This window comes from Ranitomeya imitator, chromosome 5 (assembly GCF_032444005.1).
Source record: "Ranitomeya imitator isolate aRanImi1 chromosome 5, aRanImi1.pri, whole genome shotgun sequence".
NCBI classification, from domain to species: domain Eukaryota; kingdom Metazoa; phylum Chordata; class Amphibia; order Anura; family Dendrobatidae; genus Ranitomeya; species Ranitomeya imitator.
The window spans coordinates 638166979-638182649 of record NC_091286.1 but is presented as its reverse complement, the minus strand read 5'-3'; positions in this window follow the sequence as shown (position 1 = coordinate 638182649).

Sequence of the window (15671 nt, the reverse complement as noted above, 5' to 3'; positions counted from 1 at the left end):
AAAAATATTTTACTCGGCTCTACAGCCATTATTACATCGTATGTCCTGTTCAACATGAAAAATTTGATGAATGGTCCTCTTTAACCCCTTCACCTCGAAGCTTGTTTTTTCCTTCTTTTGTAGGGCAAACTTTACAATTCTGACTTTATGTGGTAATAACTCTGGAGTGCTTAAAGGGACACTGTCACCTGAATTTGGAGGGAACAATCTTCAGCCATGGAGGCGGGGTTTTTGGGTGTTTGATTCACCCTTTCCTTACCCGCTGGCTGCATGCTGGCTGCAATATTGGATTGAAGTTCATTCTCTGTCCTCCGTAGTACATGCCTGCACAAGCCAACCTTGCCTTGCGCAGGCGTGTACTATGGAGGACAGAGAATGAACTTCAATCCAATAATGCAGCCAGCAGGTAAGGGAAGGGTGAATCAAACACCAAAAAACCCCGCCTCCATGGCTGAAGATTGTTCCCTCCAAATTCAGGTGACAGAGTCCCTGTAAATGAATCCCGGTGATTCTGAGATTGCTTTTTCGTGATGCATTGCACTTTATGTTGGTTATAAATTTGGGGCGAAATCTTTTGTGTTTATTTGTGAAAATATCAGAATTGTGGTGAAACTTTTGCAATTTTCAAACTTTCAATTTTTATATCTTTAAACCAGTTAGCAATGATGGAAAATATAATTTCTAATTAACATTTCCCATGTGTCTACTTTACATCAACATAATTTTTTAAACATAATCATCTACATCATTTTTAAACAGAATTTTTCTTTATTGGGAAGTAAGAAGGGTTAACAATTTATCAGCAATTTATAATTTTTCCAACAAAATTTGCAAAACTATTTTATTAGGGGCCACATCACATTTGAAGTGACTTTGAGGGGGACTATATGACAGAAATATGACAAATAATGTTTTATCTTTCAAAAATGATGCAGATGTGCTAAATGTTATTTATTAACTATTTTGTGTGATATAACTATCTGGTATAACCCCTTTACCCCCTTAGGGTGGTTTGCATGTTAATGACCGGGCCAATTTTTACAATTCTGATCATTGTCATCTTATGAGGTTATAACTCTGGAACACTTCAACGTATCTCAGTGATTCTGAGATTGTTCTTTCGTGACATATTGTACCTCATGTTAGAGGTAAATTTAGGCAACTTTTTTTTGCGTTATATGTGAAAATATCGGTATTTTGGTGAAAATTTTTAAAATTTTGCAATAATGTTTATGCTCTTAAACCACATAGATACACCACAAAATAGTTAATAAATAACATTTACCACATCTGCATCAAACAACAATTTTTTGTTAGGAAGTTAGAAGGGTTAAAAGTTTTTCATAAATTTCTCATTTTTCCAGCAAAATTTACAAAACCTTTTTTTTAGTGACTACATCACATTTGAAGTGACTTTGAGGGATCTATATGACAGAAAATACTCAATAGTGACACCATTTTAAAAACTGCACCCTTTAAAGTGCTCAAAACCTCATTTAATACTTTTTTTTAACACTTTAGATGCTTCACAGGAATTAAATGTGGAAGGAAAAAATTAACATTTTAATTTTTCACAAAAATATGTACATTTTGCCCCAAATTTTGCATTTATACAAAGGAATTAATATAGCATAGTGGCGTAGTAAGCATTTTTAACCCTCATGCGATTCACAAAATTGTATGACATTGGGCTGAGTCAATGGAAAATTACCATTTTTTCTGCTAAAATATTACTTTGGCCCCAAGTGTTCAATTTTCAAAAGGGATAATAGGAGAAAATAAACCACAAAATATGTTATGTAGTTTCTACTGAGTACGCAAATACCTCATATGTGGTTGAAAACTACTTTTAAGGCTCAGAATGGAAGGAGTGACATATTATAGTGCACATTTTTCTGGAATGGTTTGAGGTTGCCATATCACATTGGCAGAGCCCTTGAGGTGCCAGGAAAGCACAACACACCCATAAGTGACCTCATTTTACAAACTACACCCGTCAATGAGTTTATTTAGGGGTGGAGTGATCTTATAGACATGAGGTGTCACAGAATTTTATGCCATTGGGTGGTGACAAAAGACATTTTTAACACAAAATATTTTGTTTTAGCCCCAAATTTTACATTGAAACATGGGGAAATGAGTGAAAATGGCCCCAAAATTTGTCACACAATTTCTGCTGAATGTGGTTGGAGCGCCTCGTCAGGGCAGTGGGGTACTCGGTATAGGGTTCCGGTCGGCTCAAAGGGGGGATGTCACAGTGGCTGACCCGATCCGTGGCCCTGGGACGTCTGTCTAAAAAGGGAAAGGTCTTTAAAGGGATAAAGTTTATGTTCGTGACGCCACCTGTTGTATTCAGTCAGGGTGACCGACGCTGCTTTTAGGGGGTCCGCTGGGATGATGTTATGGCAGCTAGGTGGTATACCTTCCCACAGGCGAAGTGTATCCCCAGGGCTTCCCGGTGTATAGATGGTGAATGGTGAGTGGCACAGAGAAGAACGAGGACACAGGGTTGCAGTCTCTTTACCTTTACTGAAGACTTCAGCATCCACAGTCTAGAGCACCAGACCACAGGGCAGGCAGAGTCCAGCCGGTTTCGAGGCAAGTCCAGAGTCCCTTTGTCCAGGTGGAGAATAAAAGCCTTTCCTCTAGCGCCATGGTGGTGTAGTGTAGTCCCTTACTGCTAAGCTTCTCATAAGGTCCTCAAAGATGTTATCTCTCTCTGTCCCCCAGATTGGATAGGACATACCCATATGACTGGTGACTTGAGGTGGTTTATAGGGACTCTAGCACGCTCCAGCCTCTAAGGTTGTCACCGTGCCTCCTGGGTGTTAGGTCGGACAGTGTTGTGAATTCTGTTATCGAACTCCCTCCTGTGGTCATGAATGGTACTTCGGCGAGTTCTGTCCATGGACTCCCTCTGGTGGCTGTGATTGGAGCTGCTGCTTCTGAGGTTCCTTCCACAGGTGACGTAGTTTATTCTTTGGCTGGCTGCTCTATTTAACTCCACTCAGATTGTTACTCCATGCCAGCTGTCAATGTTCTTGTACTGGTTCAGTTCGCTCTTGGATCTTTCGGGTGACCTGTCTATTCCAGCAGACGCTAAGTCCCTGCTAGTTTATTATTTGTTCTTTGTTTTCTTGTCCAGCTTGCTATCATGATTTTGCCTTGCTAGCTGGAAGCTCTGGGATGCAGAGTGGCACCTCCGCACCGTGAGTCGGTGCGGAGGTCTTTTTGCACACTCTGCGTTGTCTTTTGTAGTTTTTTGTGCTGACCGCAAAGATACCTTTCCTATCCTCAGTCTGTTTAGTTAGTCTGGCCTCCCTTTGTTGAAACCTGTTTCATTTCTGTGTTTGTGACTTTCATCTTAACTCACAGTCAATATATGTGGGGGGCTGCCTTTACCTTTGGGGAATTTCTCTGAGGCAAGGTAGGCTTTATTTTCTATCTCTAGGGCTAGTTAGCTCTTAGGCTGTGCAGAGGCGTCTAGGCCGTGTTAGGTACGCTCCACGGCTATTTCTAGTGTGTGTAATAGGATTAGGGGTTGCGGTCAGCAGAGCTCCCACTTCCCAGAGCTTGTTCTGTGTTAGTTTAACCATCAGGTCGTTCCAGGTGCTCCTAACCACCAGGTCCATAACAGGGCAGGTAACGTAGAGTTCAGCTGTCCTGCCGGTCTCTGATGTAAGTCATAGAGGTCCTTACAACCTCGGTGTTCCGGCTACCGGTCTCTGTGCCTCAGAAAGAGGCAGACTGCTCGGGGCTGGTCCCCTTCTGATATCCTCTCCTGCACGCTGGCTGCAAAAAAATAATTCGGCCTTCAAAATGTCTCTTTCTGGGAGCTGCAGCTCTTAGGGCATGCACAGCTCCATGATCCCTCTCGTCTGTCCTCGGACAGGAACTCGCTCCTGCCAGGAACAGCTTCCCTGAAGGACTGACTAACTTTCCCTACAGACTACCAGTTAAATATATATATATATATGGGGAGTGACCTAGTAAATAGGATCAGGAGCTCCCCCTGGTGGCCTGGAGTGTGAAGTGTTGCATGTTTGTGGTACCTGGATGCAGTTATCCTTCATTGCCTCCAAACGTAGCATCACTCTCCCCGGGAGGAAAGCAATACCACTGTGATGACCAGGACCCTGGGGCGCCACACTGTAATACCCCATATGTGGCTATATAGCACTGTTTAGCCACATGACAAGACTCTGAACTGAAGGAGCATTATTTGACTCTTGGAGAACAAATTATAGTAGAATAATTTGCAAACTCCATATACAGAGACTCTAAGTGACAGAAGAGCAGAATACCCCCTCAAGTGACCCAGTTTTGGAAATTACACCCCTCTGGGAATTTACATTTGCAGTGATGATTTTGAAACCATGGTGTTTACCAGAAACAAGCAGCAGTGAATGTTGCTGAGTGAAAATTGCTAATCTGCCATTGTAATGTCCATACATTGTAGTGCCCATATTATGTAGTGTCCATTAAATTATGCCCAGCTTGTGCTTCTGGAGACATGCACCTGTAAATTTTGTGGGCTCTCATCATTTTAGAAATGCCTATCGTGGATGCTAACTGTGGTTTCGGCACACTGTGCGGCTCACAAGGGAAGGCGACATTTGGATTTGTGAGCACAGAATTTGCTGGATTTATTTTAGGGGATGAGGAGCCATGGTGCTTTTCCAGCTTTTCCAGAGCTTTTGTACCATCAGGAACTTGGAAGCCCAATCTATTTCCTTTAACAATTGATGGACCTGAGTGGGGACTTGATATTTTTCTGGATTATGTTGAAACTTTTATTGGGAACATTTTACATTATATTTTCGATCACATTTACACTGAGTACTTACATTGGAGTTTCCATCTAAGGCCGGGGTCACACTACCATAGAATACGGATGAGTGCTATGCGTGATAACATCACATAGCACTCAGACCACTGTTAATCTATGGGGAAGCTCACATCACTATATTTTTCTCAGGTTTATTCAACGTGTGTGTAAAATTGCAGCATGCTGAGACTGTATATCGTCCGAGACTCGCCAATGCAAGCCTATGGGTGCGAGAAAAACTCTGACACCACATGGACTATTCGTCTAGCTTGCAACAAATACGCACACATTTTCCTCATTTCAGCGCATTGAGTAATTTAATTAAATGGTGAAAAGCAGTGAGAAATGTAAAGTCATACTCATGTCATACAGATGCCATATTGATGTCATACGGATGCATAAGTGCGAGAAAATCGCATAATCGCATTGCAAACACATTACACACGGATGACCATATGGAGAACACTCGTGCGACTATCAACAGGGAAACTCGGAACGATGTTTCATACATTAAGTGTGACACCAGCCTAAGTCTCCAAATGACATAATACAGACGAAACCCCTGAGGGATCCATTCACTATAATGAGGCAACAGAGATACTCTGTACTCCGTTTGGACAGCAGGGTCCTTCTTTTTCAGAGTTGTACAATACGGAGGTCGAACCTGCTTTTATGCAAGCTTAAAAAGACAGGCACCGCCGGATCATAGGCCAGATGTAGTCCACAGTGTCTCCATCTTCATCATTATAGGGAATCTTCCATTTCGGTTTAAGCGCTCAGCATAGAGCGCAAGATATATGTTAACCGAGCTTTATGCTGGCGTCACACTTAGCGTAGGGAAATATGGACCGTTTTTTACAGGCGTAATCTGCAGAAAAGTTCCTGAACAGTGATCCGTATTCAACACGAGGATGCGATTTTTTTCTCTAATAATTATCCATGTCTTCCGTATGCATCCATATGGCATCCGTACGCCGAGATTTTCTCTCTGGCTTGCAAAATGGACGTAGAATGGATAAATGGATAGAATGGACATATGAACTCTAGCGTGAGAAAATATTCAGATAAATTCCCACGCTAAAGTTCATATGAGTTTATGCCACCAGGGGACGCAGCACCGCAAGTCTGCAATGCTACGTTCCCATGCATTCCATTAATTCCCCAGTTTTTACAACGAGGAGTAACAGCTGCATTAGCAGGCTCCTGGTTGTAAATTTATTTAACCCCTTCAGATGGATTTACAGCGTGGGACATGAATGGTCGCCGGAAAGGTATGGGATATTGTTGCTTTTTTATTTTATTTTTTTTATAGAATGAGGGTCTTTGGGTGGATTAAGCGTACAATAAAGATTTTAAAACCCCATGTGTGTATTTATTTCATTAAAATACTTTATACATAATGTGTGTGTGTATTATTAACCCTTTACTACTATTGGATTAATAATGGATAGGTGTCTTATTGACATCTCCCCATTATTAACCAGGCTTAATGTCACCTTACATTAGCAAGGTAACATTAACCCTTTTTCACCCCATATCCCACAGCTACTAGGGAGTGAGAAGAGAGAGGCTAAGTGCCAGAATAGGTGGATCTTACAGATGTGCCTTTTCTGGGGTGGCTGGGGGCAGATGTTTTTAGCCGGGGGGGGGGGGGGAAGGGGGGCAATTACCATGGTCCCTCTCCAGGCTATTAATATCTGCCCTCAGTCACTGGCTTTCCCACTCTGGCGGAGAAAATTGCGTGGGAGCTCACACCAGTTTTTCCCGTGATTTAACACTTTATTTTAACACCTAGAGCCCCAAATTTTGCACACAGACGCTTATAATATTAGTAGTGAGGAATATGTAAAAAAATAAGTGATATGAAATGGTTTACTGTATGTAAACCATGTCTCATATCCTGTTGGGTATGATAAGGAGATAGCAAAAGCCGGCAATTGAATTATCGACTTTTAAGCTGTCTAGCGCTGTATGAAATAAATAAATATATATATATGTGTCTCAATGACTGTGGTGAAATATGTGTATATATATCTATATGTGTGTAGTGACATATGTCTAGGGTTATATGTGTGACTAGTGATAATGTAACATCTGTCCTGAAGGCAAGTCACACCTAGGTGTTAATAGGTACTTCCTTGGGACTAGTAGAAATTGTGTCTCCATATCTCACCAGGAGGTCTAGCTAGGGCCAACAAGAAGGTAACATTTGGCACCTCCTAGGTCTTGGAGGCGAGATGCTAATTGCGCCCTGAGGGTATCTATTCCTGAGGACCTTTTCACAAGTGTCTCAAGAGAAAAATAATATATTCATTAGTAGCGCGGCTGTGGCCAATCAGAAAGCCAGCAATTATGATCTTAACCTGAGGGGCCGGTCTAGAAACCTGACCTCCAGACCAAAGTTATAAATTTAGGCTGCAGACAGAGAATTGTTTTCACATGATGGGGGCAGCCTGAGAAGCTGGTGTGATCCAATCTACTTTCGTCCTACCCTCAGGGAGCAGAAAGCAACTACCAGTTAGATAATTTCTGTAAGTTTTCCTCTTTATTTTATACTGTTTTGCATAAGTTGTATGTCATTTTGTTATCATATTTTTATACCTTTTTCTTATTGGGAGCATTGAACCTTTTGTTATTAACCCCTTTCTGCCATTAGATGTACTATTCCGTCCATGTGGGGTGGGCCCTACTTCCCAAGGACGGAATAGTACGTCATAGGCGATCGGCCATGCTCATGGGGGGAGCGCGGCCGATCGCGGCCGGGTGTCAGCTGCTTATCGCAGCTGACATCCGGCACTATGTGCCAAGAGCGGTCACGGACCGCCCCCGGCACATTAACCCCCCGCACACCACGATCAAACATGATCGCGATGTGTCGGCGGTGCAGGGAGGCATCGCGCAGGGAGGGGGCTCCCTGCGGGCTTCCCTGAGACCCCCGCAGCAACGCGATGTGATCGCGTTGCTCCGGGGGTCTCCTACCTTCCTCCCTGCAGCAAGTCCCGGATCCAAGATGGCCGCACATCCGGGTCCTGCAGGGAGGGAGGTGCCTTACCAAGTGCCTGCTCAGAGCAGGCACTTCGTAACGCTGCAGCGCTCTGAGACAGATCGGTGATCTGTCAGAGTGCTGTGCAAACTGGCAGATCACCGATCTGTATTGTCCCCCCCTGGGACAAAGTAAAAAAGTAAAAAATTTTTTTTATAAGTGTGTAAAAAAAAAAAAAAATCCTAAATAATGAAAAAAAAAAATATTATTCCCATAAATACATTTCTTTATCTAAATAGACTATTGATATAGTTGAAGAACAGTTTGGGATTAGTTTTACTCTCCTTAGCAATGTGCTTCTCTGTTTCCTTTTTGGCAGCTTTAATTAGTTTTTTAGATAAAGTATTTTTCTCCCTATAGTTTTTTAGAGCTTCAATGTTGCCATCCTGCTTTAGTAGTGCAAATGCTTTCTTTTTACTGTTAATTGCCTGTCTTACTTCTTTGTTTAGCCACATTGGGTTTTTCCTATTTCTAGTCCTTTTATTCCCACAAGGTATAAACCGCTTACACTGCCTATTTAGGATGTTCTTAAACATTTCCCATTTATTATCTGTATTCTCATTTCTGAGGATATTGTCCCAGTCTACCAGATTAAGGGCATCTCTAAGCTGTTCAAACTTTGCCTTCCTAAAGTTCAATGTTTTTGTGACTCCCTGACAAGTCCCCCTAGTGAAAGACAGGTGAAACTGCACAATATTGTGGTCGCTATTTCCTAAATGCCCAACCACCTGCAGATTTGTTATTCTGTCAGGTCTATTAGATAGTATTAGGTCTAAAAGTGCTGCTCCTCTGGTTGGATTCTGCACCAATTGTGAAAGATAATTTTTCTTGGTTATTAGCAGAAACCTGTTGCCTTTATGGGTTTCACAGGTTTCTGTTTCCCAGTTAATATCCGGGTAGTTAAAGTCCCCCATAACCAGGACCTCATTATGGGTTGCAGCTTCATCTATCTGCTTTAGAAGTAGACTTTCCATGCTTTCTGGGTCGATGTGTGATTTATGCTCCCATTACAGCATAGGACAGAGGTTGAATGCTGGACTGAGAAGGGGAAGATAGATTAACTCTTGCAGGCACCACCCCAAGTCACGTGTGAGAGCGGGCACGTGACAAATAAGTGACACCACGGAGAAGGGATCCGTGACAATTACATATACATTATTATTATTATTTATTATTATAGCGCCATTTATTCCATGGCGCTTTACATGCGAGGAGGGGTATACATAATAAAAACAGGTACAATAATCTTGAACAATACAAGTCACAACTGGAGGAGGAGGACCCTGCCCACGAGGGCTCACAATCTACAAGGGATGGGTGGGGATACAGTAGGTAAGGATAGAGCAGTGGTTTGGTCGATCGATGATTACTGCAGGTTGTAGGCTTGCCGGAAGACGTAGGTCTTCAGGTTCTTTTTGAAGGTTTCGATGGGAGGCGAGAGTCTGATATGTTGTGGTAGAGACTTCCAGAGTAGGGGTGATGCGCGAGAGAAATCTTGTATGCGATTATGGAAAGAGGAGATAAGAGGGAAGTAGAGAAGGAGATCTTGTGACGATCGGAGGTTGCGTGCAGGAAAGTACCGGGAGACGAGGTCACAGATGTATGGAGGAGACAGGTTGTGGATGGCTTTGTATGTCATGGTTAGGCTTTTGTACTGGAGTCTCTGGGTAATGGGGAGCCAGTGAAGGGATTGACAGAGGGGAGAGGCTGGGGAATAGTGGGGGGACAGGTGGATTAGTTGGGCAGCTGAGTTTAGAATAGATTAGAGGGGTGCGAGAGTGTTCAAGGGGAGGCCACAGAGCAGGAGGTTACAGTAGTCGAGGTGGGAGATGATGAGGGCATGGACTAGGGTTTTTGCAGATTCTTGGTTTAGGAATGTACGGATCCGTGAAACATTTTTGAGTTGAAGGCGGCAGGAAGTGGAAAGGGCTTGGATATGCGGTTTGAAGGCGAGATCAATGTCAAGGATTACCCCGAGACAGCGAGCTTGTGGGACTGGGGAGAGTGGGCAGCTATTTACTGTAATGGATAGGTTCGTTGGGGGGGTCGCGTGAGATGTATATATATCTACTACTGTATATAATTGTCTAAGGGTCACTTCCATCTGTCTGTCTGTCTTTCTGTCTGTCTGTCTGTCACGGATATTCATTGGTCCCGGCCTCTGTCTGTCATGGAAATCCAAATCGCTGATTGGTCGCGGCAAAGCGCCCACAACCATTGCCACGACCAATCAGCGACGTGCACAGTCCGTCGGCAACATGGCCGCTCCGTCCTCTGTTGTGAATTCTGTGGCTGAGTTCACTTCTGTGGTCACAAGTGGTATTGCAGTCTCTGGGCTTCCTCCCTCAGGTGTTTTGGTGAGCTCGTTGGCTGCCTTGCTATTTAGCTCCACCTGAGTCTGTCTTCCTTGCTCCTTGTCAATGTTCCAGTGTTGGATCTGAGCTACTGCATCTTTCCTTGGGCCTGCTGCTCTGCTAGATAAGTGCTTCTAGTTTGTTTTCTGTTTTTTCTGTCCAGCTTGCTATTAACTTTTGCTGGTAGCTCTGAGAAGCAAAGGGGTGCACCGCCGTGCTGTTAGTTCGGCACGGTGGGTCTTTTTGCCCCTTTGCGTGGTTTTCGTTTTAGGGTTTTTTGTAGACTGCATAGTTCTCTTTGCTATCCTCGCTCTGTCTAGAATATCGGGCCTCACTTTGCTGAATCTATTTCATTCCTACGTTTGTCTTTTCATCTTGCTAACAGTCATTATATGTGGGGGCTGCCTATTCCTTTGGGGTATTTCTCTGAGGTAAGTCAGGCTTGTATTTCTATCTTCAGGCTAGTCAGCTCCTCAGGCAGTGTCGAGTTGCATAGGTAGTTGATAGGCGCAATCCACTGCTGCTTCCAGTTGTGTGAGGATAGATCAGGTACTGCAGTCTACAGAGATTCCACGTCTCAGAGCTCGTCCTATTGTTTTGGGTTATTGCCAGATCTCTGTATGTGCGCTGATTACTGCACGCTGTGTTGCCTGATTGCCAGCCATAACAGTACAAGGAGCCATTCAATGATTTCCAATAGAGGGAAAAAAGAAATCCTGACATCATTTTTTTTTCTTAGCTCTGTCTTCAGTCTTTTTTTTCCCCTAGACATTAGAGTGCTTCAGGACACAGCTGTGGACATGGATATTCAGGCTCTGTGCTCCTCAATGGATAATCTCGTTGTAAATGTACAAAAGATTCAAGATACTATTGATCAGAAATCGATGCTAGAACCAAGAATTCCGATTCCTGATTTGTTTTTTGGTGACAGAACTAAGTTCCTGAGCTTCAGAAATAATTGTAAGCTATTTTTGGCCTTGAAACCTCATTCTTCTGGTAATCCTATTCAACAGGTTTTGATTATTATTTCTTTTTTGCGCGGCGACCCACAGGACTGGGCGTTTTCTCTTGCACCAGGAGATTCTGCATTGAGTAATGTTGATGCATTTTTCCAGGCGCTGGGATTGCTTTACGATGAGCCTAATTCAGTGGATCAAGCTGAGAAAAATCTGCTGGCTTTATGCCAGGGTCAGGATGATGTAGAAGTATATTGTCAGAAATTTAGAAAATGGTCAGTACTCACTCTGTGGAATGAATCTGCACTAGCGGCTTTGTTCAGAAAGGGTCTCTCTGAAGCTCTTAAGGATGTAATGGTGGGATTTCCTATGCCTACTGGTTTGAATGAGTCTATGTCCTTGGCCATTCAGATCGGTCGTCGCTTGCGCGAGCGTAAATCTGTGCACCATCTGGCGGTATTGTCTGAGAGTAAGCCTGAGCCTATGCAGTGCGACAGGACTATGACTAAAGTAGAACGGCAAGAACACAGACGTCTGAACAGACTGTGTTTCTACTGTGGTGATTCTACTCATGCTATTTCTAATTGTCCTAAACGCACTAGGCGGTTCGATAGCTCTGCCGTTATTGGTACTGTACAGTCCAAATTCCTTTTGTCCATTACCTTAATGTGCTCTTTGTCATCGTATTCTGTCATGGCGTTTGTGGATTCAGCGCTGCCCTGAATCTGATGGATTTGGATTATGGAAACAGGAACACATGGGCTACTTGCACAGTGAACAAGTCTGTATGATCATGTTCACACACCACCAAGAAACCTGAAGACACAAAAGAGAATAGTAAAACCAAAAACACTCAGTTTGAAAAAATGTTGCAGTAATCCGCAAGTGCTAGTAAAAGATGTAAAAAACAGGGTATTTGGTTGATACGTTTTTTGCAAAAAATGTATACTAAGCTGCTCTACCAATCTTCACGGTATACCCTTATCAGAGCAGTCCTAACTAATGTATGCAATCCCTATCTGATGTATTTAAAAACCTGATCATCTGTATATAACCTGTGTGAACAGGGTTCAGAGAGGAAAAATCCATGTGTGCATACAGGGTAGAACAGCTTTTGTGCAGATTTTGTGTCTTCTGGATTTGGATTATGCTAAACGTTGTGGATTTTTCTTGGAGCCTTTGCGGTGTCCTATTCCGTTGAGAGGAATTGATGCTACACCTCTGGCCAAGAATAAGCCTCAGTACTGGGCCCAGCTGACCATGTGCATGGCTCCTGCACATCAGGAAGTTATTCGCTTTTTGGTACTGCATAATGTGCATGATGTGGTCGTGTTGGGGTTGCCATGGTTACAAACCCATAATCCAGTATTGGATTGGAACTCTATGTCGGTAACCAGCTGGGGTTGTCAGGGAGTACATGGTGATGTTCCATTTTTGTCTATTTCGTCATCCATTCCTTCTGACATCCCAGAGTTCTTGTCGGACTTTCAGGATGTATTTGAAGAGTCCAAGTCTGATGCCCTTCCTCCGCATAGGAATTGTGATTGTGCTATCGATTTGATTCCTGGTAGTAAATTCCCTAAGGGTCGTTTATTTAATTTGTCCGTACCTGAGCACACCGCTATGCGCAGTTATGTGAAGGAGTCCCTGGAGAAGGGACATATTCGCCCATCGTCGTCACCATTGGGAGCAGGGTTCTTTTTTGTAGCCAAGAAGGATGGTTCGCTAAGACCGTGTATTGATTACCGCCTTCTTAATAAGATCACTGTTAAGTTTCAGTATCCCTTGCCATTGATTTCTGACTTGTTTGCTCGGATTAAGGGGGCTAGTTGGTTTACTAAGATTGATCTTCGTGGTGCGTATAATCTGGTGAGAATCAGGCAGGGAGATGAATGGAAAACGGCATTTAATACGCCCGAGGGTCATTTTGAGTATCTGGTGATGCCGTTCGGACTTGCCAATGCTCCATCTGTTTTTCAGTCTTTTATGCATGACATTTTCCGTGAGTATCTGGATAAATTCTTGATTGTTTACTTGGATGACATTTTGATCTTCTCAGATGATTGGGAGTCTCATGTGAAGCAAGTCAGAATGGTTTTCCAGGTACTGCGTGCTAATTCCTTGTTCGTGAAGGGATCAAAGTGTCTCTTCGGTGTGCAGAAAGTTTCATTTTTGGGGTTCATCTTTTCCCCTTCTACTATCGAGATGGATCCGGTTAAGGTTCAGGCCATCCAGGATTGGACTCAGCCGACATCTCTAAAAAGTTTGCAGAAATTCCTGGGCTTTGCTAATTTTTATCGTCGCTTCATCTGTAATTTTTCTAGCATTGCCAGACCATTGACCGATTTGACCAAGAAGGGTGCTGATTTGGTTAATTGGTCTTCTGCTGCCGTGGAGGCTTTTCAGGAGTTGAAGCGTCGTTTTTGCTGTGCCCCTGTGTTGTGTCAACCTGATGTTTCTCTTCCGTTCCAGGTCGAGGTTGATGCTTCTGAGATTGGAGCAGGGGCGGTTTTGTCACAGAGAGGTTCTGGTTGCTCAGTGTTCAAACCATGTGCTTTCTTTTCCAGGAAATTTTCTGCTGCTGAGCGTAATTATGATGTGGGCAACCGAGAGTTGCTGGCCATGAAGTGGGCATTCGAGGAGTGGCGTCATTGGCTTGAGGGTGCTAAGCATCGCGTGGTGGTTTTGACTGATCATAAGAACCTTACTTATCTTGAGTCTGCCAAGCGCTTGAATCCTAGACAGGCCCGTTGGTCGTTATTTTTTGCTCGTTTTCATTTTGTGATTTCATACCTTCCGGGCTCTAAAAATGTGAAGGCGGATGCTCTGTCTAGGAGTTTTGTGCCCGACTCTCCGGGGTTATCTGAGCCGGCGAGTATCCTCAAGGAAGGAGTCATTGTGTCTGCCATCTCCCCTGATTTGCGGAGAGTGTTGCAGAAATTTCAGGCTAATAAACCTGATCGTTGTCCGGCCGAGAAACTGTTCGTCCCTGATAGGTGGACTAGTAAAGTTATCTCTGAACTTCATTGTTCGGTGCTGGCCGGTCATCCAGGAATCTTTGGTACCAGGGAGTTGGTTGCTAGATCCTTCTGGTGGCCATCTCTGTCACGGGATGTGCGTGCTTTTGTGCAGTCCTGTGGAATTTGTGCTAGGGCTAAGCCCTGCTGTTCACGTGCCAGTGGGTTGCTTTTGCCCTTGCCGGTCCCGAAGAGGCCTTGGACACATATTTCGATGGATTTCATTTCTGACCTTCCCGTTTCTCAAAAGATGTCTGTCATTTGGGTGGTCTGTGATCGCTTTTCTAAAATGGTCCATCTGGTGCCCTTGGTTAAATTGCCTTCCTCCTCTGATTTGGTGCCTTTGTTCTTCCAGCATGTGGTTCATTTACATGGCATTCCTGAGAATATTGTTTCTGACAGAGGTTCCCAGTTTGTCTCGAGGTTCTGGCGAGCCTTTTGTGGTAGGATGGGCATTGACCTATCTTTTTCCTCGGCCTTCCATCCTCAGACTAATGGCCAGACCGAACGAACCAATCAGACCTTGGAAACATATCTGAGATGTTTTGTTTCCGCTGACCAGGATGATTGGGTGTAATTTTTGCCGTTGGCTGAGTTCGCCCTTAATAATCGGGCCAGCTCGGCTACCTTGGTCTCTCCATTTTTCTGCAATTCTGGGTTCCATCCTCGTTTCTCTTCAGGACAGGTTGAGTCTTCGGACTGTCCTGGTGTGGATTATGTGGTGGACAGGTTGCAGCAGATCTGGACTCAGGTAGTGGACAATTTGACCTTGTCCCAGGAGAAGGCTCAGCTTTTCGCTAATCGCAGACGCCGTGTGGGACCCCGACTTCGTGTTGGGGATCTGGTTTGGTTATCTTCTCGTCATATACCTATGAAGGTTTCCTCTCCTAAATTTAAACCTCGTTTTATTGGTCCGTATAGGATTTCTGAGATTCTCAATCCGGTGTCTTTTCGTCTGACCCTCCCAGACTCCTTTTCCATACATAATGTATTCCATAGGTCGTTGTTGAGGAGATACGTGGCACCTATGGTTCCATCTGTGGAGCCTCCTGCCCCTGTTTTGGTGGAGGGGGAATTGGAGTATATTGTGGAGAAGATTTTGGATTCTCGTGTCTCTAGACGGAAACTCCAGTATCTGGTCAAATGGAAGGGTTATGCTCAGGAAGATAATTCCTGGGTTTTTGCCTCTGATGTCCATGCCCCAGATCTTGTTCGTGCCTTTCATGTGGCTCATCCTGGTCGGCCTGGGGGTTCTGGTGAGGGTTCGGTGACCCCTCCTCAAGGGGGGGGTACTGTTGTGAATTCTGTGGCTGAGTTCACTTCTGTGGTCACAAGTGGTATTGCAGTCTCTGGGCTTCCTCCCTCAGGTGTTTTGGTGAGCTCGTTGGCTGCCTTGCTATTTAGCTCCACCTGAGTCTGTCTTCCTTGCTCCTTGTCAATGTTCCAGTGTTGGATCTGAGCTACTGCATCTTT